The 10,852-nt window shown below is 41.9% G+C and overlaps 2 protein-coding genes across 4 annotated transcripts in view; one reads left to right on the plus strand and one right to left on the minus strand.

Annotated features, from left to right (window-relative positions):
- LOC107374743 (uncharacterized) overlaps nt 1-6,979 on the minus strand; it is a 66,294-nt gene extending 59,315 nt beyond the window's left edge. For all 3 annotated transcript variants that reach the window (XM_015942976.3, XM_015942977.3, XM_015942975.3), the window contains exon 1: nt 6,326-6,979. The gene's annotated coding sequence lies outside the window, so the exon portion shown is untranslated. The remainder of the gene's footprint in view (nt 1-6,325) is intronic.
- Nucleotides 1-10,852, plus strand: part of LOC107373312 (homeodomain-interacting protein kinase 4-like) — a 745,746-nt gene that overhangs the window by 582,055 nt on the left and 152,839 nt on the right. The gene's annotated exons all lie outside the window — the stretch shown is intronic.

A 10,852-nucleotide genomic window follows, 5' to 3' on the forward strand; every position in this document is an offset into this window, starting at 1 on the left:
TTCTTTTTCTTAACTGAAATGTATTCATCACTTGTATAGGTTAAATAGCTAAACAATAACAAACCGGTTAATCGAAAAAATAATCGACAGATTAATCGATTATGAAAATAATGGTTAGTTGCAGCCCTACACTCGCCACAGGTCAAGCTGAACGTTCACCTCTCCTGTCAGTAAAACAAGCAATACAGTGTTCTCCAAATGTATAATAATTTGATTAAAGTCATTTCACTGAATATCCTAGTCATCTATGAAGCACATGACAGCTCTGGATGCTAAAATTCTCCAAATTCATTTATAATTGAATAAGTTTGATTGCACAATAGCTTACTGTTAACTTCTGCTGACAAAAATGTGAGCTCTTGACAACAAACACTTTCCCTCTCAGTTACCACAGAGACGCATTTGCCGCACGCGCACCACTAGTTTTGTCCTGTACTCGCTTCATCCCGCCCTTCTTGCTCTTCATTTTGATGTTCGTTCTGTGAAACATCATCAGTGATGTCCTCATTAATGTTTCAGTCTGGTTCAAATTGAAAAGGCTTAATAGATGACCTAAGATGTCCCAAAGCCGGCCGGTGCAACCGTGGTACAACCATATGACGTCACTACCCAGAGTGCATTGCAACGCTAACAACGATGGCGACCTACAAGTTCAAGTATTTTTACAAATTTTATAAAAATGTAGACATTAAGAAGGTTTATTTACACCACTTTAATATAACTGAACATTTGTCTTTTAAGAACCACAAAGTTTTGTACCTGGGTACCTTTTAAATTTTCTGTGAACAATATGCACCAGCTGTATAACACATTTTGAATAAACGTCTCCAGAAAAAAAACTTTAAGGTGTGGAAGACTGAAAAAATGTTTTTTATTACTTTTTCTGAAAGTAATCACCAGTTTTTAATGCAGGCTTAACATGAAAATAGTCTCCTACACCTATCTCATGCACTAACTTCTGATAGAAAATAGACGGTGAAACTCTAGGATTTCAAAGCCTGACAGATCTGCATCTTGTTTCAAACAAGGAAGGTTTTTTGCTGTTCCAGCCTCCAGGAAACAGCAGAAAAGGTCTCTGTTAGTGGAAGCTAACCATTAGCAACTCTAGCACACAGCAGAACGTCTTCAGACTTGCGGTATTTGCAGAGATGAAACATTAGAGCGAACAGAGTCAGTGGTAAGAGTCGCGTTGTTGTTATCCAATCAGAGGCAAGATGTGAAAATATCAGGAAATAAGACTCCAGGGGCCCCATTTATCAAAACATTCCTACAACATTCCTATATTCCTTCCTAAAAATGAAAATTGGGATGTGTGTACTCCTGATTTATGAAACGTGCTGTGGCCTATCGTATGCACATTCCTCCGCAGTTGTCTGATGATAAATCCTGTCTGTGCGTACCCAGGTGCTCGTGTCCGTTTGCCGTCATTTACATACAGAAATGCGCTCAATTAACCATATTTGGTCTCACTACGTCCTCAGCACATGAGGGAATTCCCTGTTTTTTTTAATAGGAAAACTTTATTGACAGCAAGATCAACACACTGGTTGCCAAAGCGCAAAAAATCCAAAGAAGTTGCAGAGGTTATAAACGTGGTCGGGACAGAGAAGTTCCTGTCAGAAATAAATAAAAAAATTAAATGATAAATCATAGAGTAACGGGTTCTCATTTACATTTAACGAGTGGTTCTGCTTGGAGTTATAGTTTAATTTGAAAATGTTTTCTGAGAGTGCAGCCTCAGCCGTTTCTGTGTTGTCATTCAGTCGGGTTGCGTATATGACCGGAGAGCAGAGGAGGTCCTGGGGTTTCTCATAGTTGTAAAATAAAATATTAACTGGAATCGGATTCGTGAGGTTTGTCTGTCGCGCCTCAAAGAGTCCCAAATCACAGCAGAAGGATTTCTTCCTCACGAAGAACGCATTCCCTCAAGTGTGCACGCTCTGTTAAATCTTCAAATAACACAGATAAGTCATGATATAATGTCAGATTCCCGTCAGTCACATGTGTCTTTTATTGGTTTTAGCACCAATAATGCTTAAAAGCCGTTTTTCCACCGACATAACTACATACTGGGTAAATATAAGATGTGGATGAGGAACACGCGTGGATACCTGAGACCTTCAGTACTGCTGTTTCCCCATTCTACCACTAGATGCTGCTCCTACACATGGTCAGAGCTGTTCTTATATTTAGGATTATGCTCACACACAAATACAAATTGGTAAATAACACACAATGTGTAAATTTGTGCCTATGCACGAAATACGCACAAATCTGCATAAGTATGGTTGATAAATGAGGTCCCAGGTCGTCTAAAGCTCTCCTCTGATTTCCTGAGGCACCGGAGCTTTTTTTCCCAAGAATACAAGTTATAAGGCATTCATTCCTACTAGCGACCACTGCTAAAGTACTGAATGAACGAGTGTTCCACACCTTTAAAAATCCAATAAAATAGGCATCAGCTCAGCAGAACTTTGACCCTTTTTAAAAGATTTTCTGTTTACTTTGAAACGCAGGTCTGACGATGACATCAGACCCAACCTAACTATGGTCCAAGCAGTCACTGTTATGAACAGTAACCTGCATTTTATGTCCCTTTTTACTTATAATGCCTTGATAATTTGGCAGTACCATTTTAGTGATGGCATTAATAAAAACACAAATTGCAATAAAGTAATATAAAAAGATGATTACTGCAGCTTTTACTACTTTGCATGTACTGGGCGGCCATATTGCATTCAGAGGTCTGGGCTGCTCAGGAATCTCTAACTTCCGGATTCTTAATTCCAGCATTGGGGTGTGTTTCTGTTTACTTTTCCAACTCTAAACGGTGAAGTTCTGACTACATTGCTTCATTTTGATGTGTTTGTTGTCTCCTGGGAGTTTGTACAAGGACTTTTTTACATATTTTCTTCTAGTTTGCATTCTGCAGAACTGCAGTGACTGATTATTCCAAAACAGAAAATAAACAACAACTTTGTATTCCGAGACTTAACTTGTGACGCGCACCATGCCGGATGGTAATTATCATTTGTGTCTCACAGGCCAAGGACATTACCTGACAAAAAAAGTTTACAATTAAAGATTTACATAAATATATTGTTGATATTTTCAGTCACTGTTTGTTCAGTCTTAGCTCTGCTCTCAGAAGGTATTGTTAAACCAAAACTGCCTCCTTCTGCAACACACCTCTTCTCCATTGTGCAGGTTACCTTAGCAACCCATCCCAGGGAGCGTTTGGCTGCAGGTTTATTGAAGCCCTTAAACTTGTTCATATGAAAGAGCTGACATTTGATATAACCTCCATTTGCTTATTAACTTGTTAAAAAAACGTAAGTGTGTGCACAAGTGATTGTTTTAATCCAAGTGTCAACAGCTCGTTATGTAGATTGTTATTTTGTTATTTGGTTTTTGCAAAATGATGTTTGTTTCCCTGAGGATACACAAAAACATGCCCTCGCTACAACAAACTTTAGAAGACCAACTGACAACTTCACAACCTGAGTGGGTTATTGTGCAGCCACGGGTTGTTCACCAAAGTCATTTACTAGCTTGAATGTAAATAGACTGTATATTGGGACAACAAGATAAGCGGTGTAATGCTTTTGAATTGGAAGCCTAAGTCTAACCGGTCCATGGGTCCATACTGCCAAAAAAAAAAGAAGAAAAGAATGGGAGTCTATGGGCCGATAAAAGCTGCTTTCTGATCCTGTTTGATGTGTGTCATGGACTTCACGTATGATGTCCGTGGATTTTAGACACATTTTGATGCCAAAAAACTCTTATTTTAGACAGGTGACAAAAATGATTTTAGGCTTTGTGTGAAAATACGTAGATGACTACAACTGCTCGTCTCACTCTATTGGCATCATCTAACCAGACACAGAAAACATGGAGGAAAAAAAATGTCTGACTTTAGCAAGCTTTGCACCTTTCCTCCAGGATGACAGAAGGAACATTACACAGGGAAAAATAAACACTGTAAATCTGATCATGTGGAAAGTAGCCGCTATACTGAGAGAGGAGTGATTCTGCGGTGATGTCATATATGCGACATCTGATTTGTACTTTATACAAGCTGACAAATTACATGACACACAGTCGACACTCACATAATTATTTGTTATTTAAATTGAAAACATGTGTAATTCAGGGCGCAAGGCAAAGCGGGTTCACTTACATTCATGTCAGGGAACCTATGAGCTGACCGGAAGGGGAGGAGTCTTAGGCTCCCTACAAAATAAACTAATAAATAAATACACATCTTGCTGGTTCCCATCTAAAAAAAATTGGGGGGAGAACTTTAAGGACTGAAGCTTCGATGTTACTTCCAGAAGCAAAAACAATTGTTAGACTTAATTCTGAAAGCAGATTCTGTCTGTGTTTATTATGACTTGCTTCTGCTGTCCCAAAGTGGTTGGTTTAAGGGCATGCTAATTAGCTTGGCATGGCACTTTGAGCTGAATCTTTACTGGTCTAATATTTATGCGATTTCTTCATACATCATGAAGGAATTCTGAACTGTCAGATGAGTCACTAATTTGCTGCTAAATATTTAAAATCTCCTCTGCAGTTGCATAAAAATGCTCTGCGCTAAATAAACTCTTCCAGTCCAACATAAGCGTTAGCCTGCTGGCTTGTTTATCACCAGAACATTGTGGGCCTTCGGTTTGTTTCCAGAATGGTTTCTAACTGTTAGCTGAGTGCGCTCCCCAAATGATTAGTTCCATCTGTCTTCTTATGACGAAAATCCCCATCTAGTAGATTGTGATGAGCATACTTAATCAACTGTGAGCAAATCTAAGGATGTTTTGCCGTTACAGAAAGCTAGAGGGAACATTGTTTACGTTCTTGTGCTCATTATCCTGCCTGGCTGTCTGGTTTTACCAGCTTATTAGCTTATTGATGCTCCAGCTTCTGGTTGTTTGCAGCCGATGTCCAAGATGTCCCCAATGCAATGACTCCATGTCAAATTTTGAGCAACAAAACAAAACAGGGCGTTGGACCGACATCTTTTAGCAGCTTTAACAGGATGCTACTTAAACTGCAAAAACCACCTCTCAGGAGTTTACACCCTCCGCTGTGCTGTCGTGCAGCAATGTCCTCCCTTAAATCCCAAGAGCGTGTTACCTTTGAAGACAAATCATTGTCAGCTTAATGTAAACACCTGGCCAGCAAACAGACAGGTAATCTGACTGTGGAGAAAGAGGATGACAGAGAACAAGAGACTGAGATATTAACCGCTGCAGGGAAAAGAGAGAATATTAGGCGGAGACAGAGAGCAGATTTATAAGCAGAGTGTGCTGACTAGCTGACCCTTTGAAAGATAAGCTAATGAGATAAGATGAAAGAGGAAGATGCATGCAGCAGAAAAGTTGAATGTAACACTTTAATGCTGCATAAACGTAAAGGTGCAAATACACATGTGAGTGTTTTCAGTGAAGTTATGCATGCAAATAAGCTCAATAAGCTAAATGTGATCTGCCAGCCGGCTGATGACTTCGCAGACAATTTGGGAGATCTCTAATATTATTATGCACTTGTGCTGATTTACCTTCACACACTCACATACACACACACACACACACACACGCGCGCGCGCGCGCTCACACACACACACACACACACACACATTCATAGATCCAAACCAGTGGAATTCCCTTTGTCTGTGCCTCCCGCCTCCCTCTAAAACTTTCTATGAATGCCCACCTCCCACGCTGTACACACACACACACACACACACACACACACACACACACACACACACACGCACACACTCATCCTGATTCTCAACAAGTATGATGCTGGAATCTGCAAAGCTCCATCATCTGCTACAGCAATCTAAGCTCCTCACTCTCTAAAGCTTCTCATAAAGCGGCACACTTTCAGAAGATAACTCCCACACCTGCAGTAAAGCAAATCCCAATATCATAACACGCACAAGCCATTTCCTCATGATTTCTCTGTCTCTCTCACACACACACACACGCAGACAGACAGACCGCGCGCGCACACTGAGCACATGAAAACACCTCCATTGTCAGTAAAAATAAACTCACCCTGCCAAAAACATAAACAAAATGTAAGCATGCACATGTGCTCGCACATGCAGGGACACACTGCGCTGCCTCTCATTTCTCTGTGCAACATAAAGAGTGTTGAGCACGACAAGACTTATATGATGCAAAACAAAAACAGACACTTAAGAGTTGCTTTAAAATCTGCCCTCATGTCTGTTTCTCTTCACTTTGCTATCTCTATGGTGATGCTGAGAGAAGGCTGCTCTACTATATTTCATCAGGACACAGAACTGAGTCACACATACCACATCTCTCTCTCCCGCTGCCCTCTGTGCTCTCTCTTTCTAGCACGAGTGCTCGCTCCTCTTCTGTTATTCCTTCACGTTTCTTCCTCCCATTCTTCCGTCCCTCGTGTTTGTTTTAATCCTCACCTCTCTGTCACCTCTGCTCGGTGAGGTTCACACCATTTCCTTCCCTGAGCCCATCTGCTCCTCTCCTCCTCAATTCTTTTTCTCCTCCTCTCTCCTCTCCTCTCTTCTCTGGTTGTGTTGACTTCTATCTCCTCTTCTCCTCTTCCCGTGGACTCATGCCTTTCACGTGGGAACCTGTCTCTCCATCCCTCGCAGCTCTGCGCTTCGCTGTGCCTACCTAGTTGTCTGTGTGTTCGTGCTGCGAGTGGAAGTGAAAGGACAGGAGGGGGAGCAAGAAGACAAGAGTGAGCAAACAGGCAGTTATAGTGTCAGCTCTCGTTGCCTCGTCCCTTTTGCCTCTCTCTTGCTTTCCCTCTGCCTTTCTCCATCATGACCTCCTCTCCCTGTCGCCATGCAAGCTCCCGTATCCTTGTAAGCAGAAGGGAATGTGTGTGTGTGCGTGCGTGCGTGCGTGCGTGTGTGTGTGTGTGTGTGTGTGTGTGTGTGTGTGTGTGTGTGAGAGAGAGAGAGAGAGAGAGAGAGAGAGAGAGAGAGAGAGAGAGAGAGAGAGAGAGAGAGAGAGAAAAGGGGGCTGGTGTTGGATGGAGAGGGTAGGTGGAGCTATGTGACTCGGTCTAATTAAAAAGCAGAGTATGTACAGCTGCAGAGAGCAAAGTAGGAGACGACAGGAGGAGGAGAGAGGGGAGCTAAGTGATCCAGGGGGAGTAACCAAAGGGACACACAAAGACAAGGCAATCAGTTGGGGGGGCAAGGGGGCTGGTTAGAGGAGAGCAGTCAGTAGCGTGAGGAGGTGAAAGGGAAAGAGCTGAAAGGACACCAAGGTCAGCCGGAGAGCAATGCAGAAAGGTCAGACTCAGAGAGAGAGAGAGAGAGAGAGAGAGAGAGAGAGAGAGAGAGAGAGAGAGAGAGAGAGAGAGAGAGGAGTGGAGAAGAAGAGGATAGGATCAGACAGGTAGAATTGTTTTACAGATATCTCCCATATGAGCGGGGGCCGAGCTGGGGAACCGTGACCAGCAGGATAATAGAGACACATGGACAATAGTCCTCTGAAGCAGAGGCAGATCCATAGTCACAGAAGGTTAGGCCACTCCGCTGCTCTCTGGCTTCTCTTGATTAACATGCACAAGTGTCGTGCACGCACATTAAAGGGCAAAACCAGGGTGTGAGTTCAGTTATCCCCACATTGTTGCCACTTTTGTTACTTGTCAGTTAGCAGAGTGGGTACAGAGGGATTCCTCTTATTTTCTTTTTTCTGGCTGTGCGTTGACCTCATCATGACTGTGCTGACTGCTGTCACCTGAGGCTACAGCGAGTCGCAGGAACCACTCTACACAGCAGAGACGGAGAGAGAGAGAGAGAGAGAGAGAGAGAGAGAGAGAGAGAGAGAGAGAGAGAGAGAGAGAGAGAGAGAGAGAGAGAGAGAGAGAGAGAGAGATCCACACCTACATGCCTTCAGGGCTCAGGCATCTCGTCCTATTTTATCAGCTCTGATCACTTATTTTGTACTATCTCCTCACTCTCCATCAGATTTACATGAAAATGAATCACGTCTTTATATCTCTGTAATTCTGTTTTGACACCTTCAGAGCCAATTTATAGGAAATGAAAGGGTTTCAAATACAATTTGTTGGAAGAACACAACCCCCACCACTAAGTCTGAACTCAATGAACGGACTATCTAGTGCATCACTGATTCATAATGAGATGTGCAATTATGTTCTGCAATATAGGATCTGAATATTAAGTTGAGAGTCTTGGTTTTCTGCACAAGTATTTTACATAGAACCAACCTATTTTGAATTTTATCTCTTTTCTGTATTTTTCTTTCTTATCATATTTTTTATGTTATAGTGTTAATGATCTTATTAGTGCATGAGTAGAGCAATACGTCTTTTTCAATGCATCATATGCATGTTCTAAAACTGCAATAAAAAATATCCAAAGAATAAAACCTGATTATCTAATAAGAGACTGGTTCTGTGTTCTGGATTTGTCATTTATAAGCAAACAGTGTGCATTTGGCTCAGACGCTGGGATCTGCACCTTCAGCTGGACCTGAGCAGAACCACACAAGGTCCAGAGGGGGTGTCCAGGGTCTTTTGCTGCAACGAGTGTTCTGCTCACACAACTGCAGCAACTTTGATGTCTGTGAGCGTTAAAAGAGTAGTGATGTGAACGTTAGCACGTCTGTTGCTGGTGGAGACAGTCAGCATGGTGATATGGCAGATGGAGCGGTGCAGGATAATTAGAGGAGGACAGACTCCATGAGTCGTCTAAACAGGCTGCTGGCTGCAGGGAGGACCTTGACAACAAAGCATGTCTGCTGGCAGTGTTTCGGGTAGTTTTTAGTGCATTGTCCATTCTTTTTTTATGTTTGATGCTCTCTGCCATCTCAACTGCCTCCACATGGGATTTTACTGGAACTGTGAGAGTGTTGTCATTTAAAAAAATAATAATAATAATTTGTGACCTAAAAAAGTTTTTTTAACCAACAGAAATGTTCAGGAATTAACAAAAGTGGTTTAGTGCATGAAGAAAAATCCAGAGACATGTTTGAAATATTATTTATTTTGTAATTACATAAAAAGAAGCCATTGTTTTGTTGAAATAGTATTTTTAAGGTGACCCCTGAGTATCTAAATATTGTCACCTGCTGCTAAATGGCAGATGGTTGGTGATAATGTGAAATATTCTATGAAGAACTAGAAAGATTTTAACAAAATTCTAAAAAATCCTCATTGGATGTAACAACTACTTCTGGAGTTAACGTGATTCATGATGGCTGCTGCAGCTCATTAAGGTGAGCAAACACAAAATCAGCTATAACTTCAGTGGTTTTTGGAGGTTTTTGTAGCTCTTGGTCATCCTTAACAAATATTCTAAAGACAACGTTTTTACCTGTGCCATCAAATCAACCATTTGCCAGCCCTACAACCCTAGAGTGATTGCATGGTGCACAGTGGCATGGCAGTTTTAAGTTGGAAATACGAAGTTTGATCATTTCACCTCTCTGCTTTAGTGCATTTTAGGATTCGTTTAAAAAAATCTTCTCTCAGTTCTTTAATCTTTAAATGGGTTGGCCCCAGTGTTTTTATTTTTTTTTCAACACATTTGCAGTGGTCTCTAGTGTACATGAATGTCTTGTGAGATAATCTCTGTGAAAAAAAAAGCTCTGGCACAGTTGTTTCAGGAACTAGAATTCAGACAGAAGAGTGGGGGGGGGGGGGGGGCAAAAAACGGAGGGATTTGGAGTCTCACTGGTTGGTTAACAGCCACACGAGTCTTCCACAGCCTCCATTCCCTCTTCAAAGTTGATGTTTTATCTCTACAATAACACAAGCCTGAAAGAGTTCTGCCATGTTGTGGAGTTGCTAATGCTAACAGTTAACCGTGATGCCCTCTGCTCTCTCCTGGATGTTAAATCAACAACAGCCTTCTCTGCCACCCGCCATGATGGGTGAGTCCATGAATGCAAACTTTCAGTGTGATGTAGATCTGACTGGCTTTTCTAATACAAGTTTATTTTTTGGCATCTGATGCAAGAAACGTGTAGAAGACTATTATCATGTTCAGAAAGCAGGTGAAACTCAGAAGGACCAATAGTCTTTCAAATATATCAAGTTAAAAGAAACGGGTTTCTCTGTGAAATATCGCTTTAAGCCTTACATACCTGCACATGCCACAGGGTCAGCTGGCCAACCATTACTTGTGCTCCAGAGAACACGGTTAAAGCTTAGATGAGACAGCGCTTTATCAGCTGCTGCCCCCAAGCTCAGGAAAGACCTTCCATTGCACGTTAGGCTAACTTAATATTTGACTGTTGAAACGTTGTAAACTTGTTTATAATTACTGAACTTTGATTCTGAGTAGCCTTGACTCTGCCGCTATGTTATTATTTTTATTGTGTTTATTATGTATGGGTGTATTTGTCTTGGTGTTTGTCTAGATAGAGCTGACACTGTTGTTTTTGTACTGCTGTCATTTTATTAAGCTTTTATAAACCATGTTTGTTGGTGTTTTCTGCACTTTGGTTGGCCTTGTGCTGTTCAGTTGGTTTTTGAACTTCTCAACTCAGCTACTTGAGTAACTCGGATTAGTGCCGCTCAGCACGACCACCTTTTCCAAGAGCCAGGTTTGGTAATTTCCCTCTACTTTTTTCCAATTTTTAGTGCCTGCCCTGTTGAGGTTGCTGGCAAGGTTGAGTCAGGCCGGCATTGCGATTGTGGCCGCTGATTGGCTAGAGGGCAGTGTCACCGGTTTTCTGCCTGCTGTCACACACGCGCAGATGATGTGAGCGGAGGTGAGGATCCAATTGCAAGGGAACGCAGGCAGGCAGGCAAACAGGAATGATTAAAGGCTTTTAATAAGGAGCACGCTGACACTGAAACAATGATGCGACTA

Source organism: Nothobranchius furzeri, chromosome 6, assembly GCF_043380555.1.
Source record: "Nothobranchius furzeri strain GRZ-AD chromosome 6, NfurGRZ-RIMD1, whole genome shotgun sequence".
In the NCBI taxonomy this organism is placed as follows: Eukaryota; Metazoa; Chordata; class Actinopteri; order Cyprinodontiformes; family Nothobranchiidae; genus Nothobranchius; species Nothobranchius furzeri.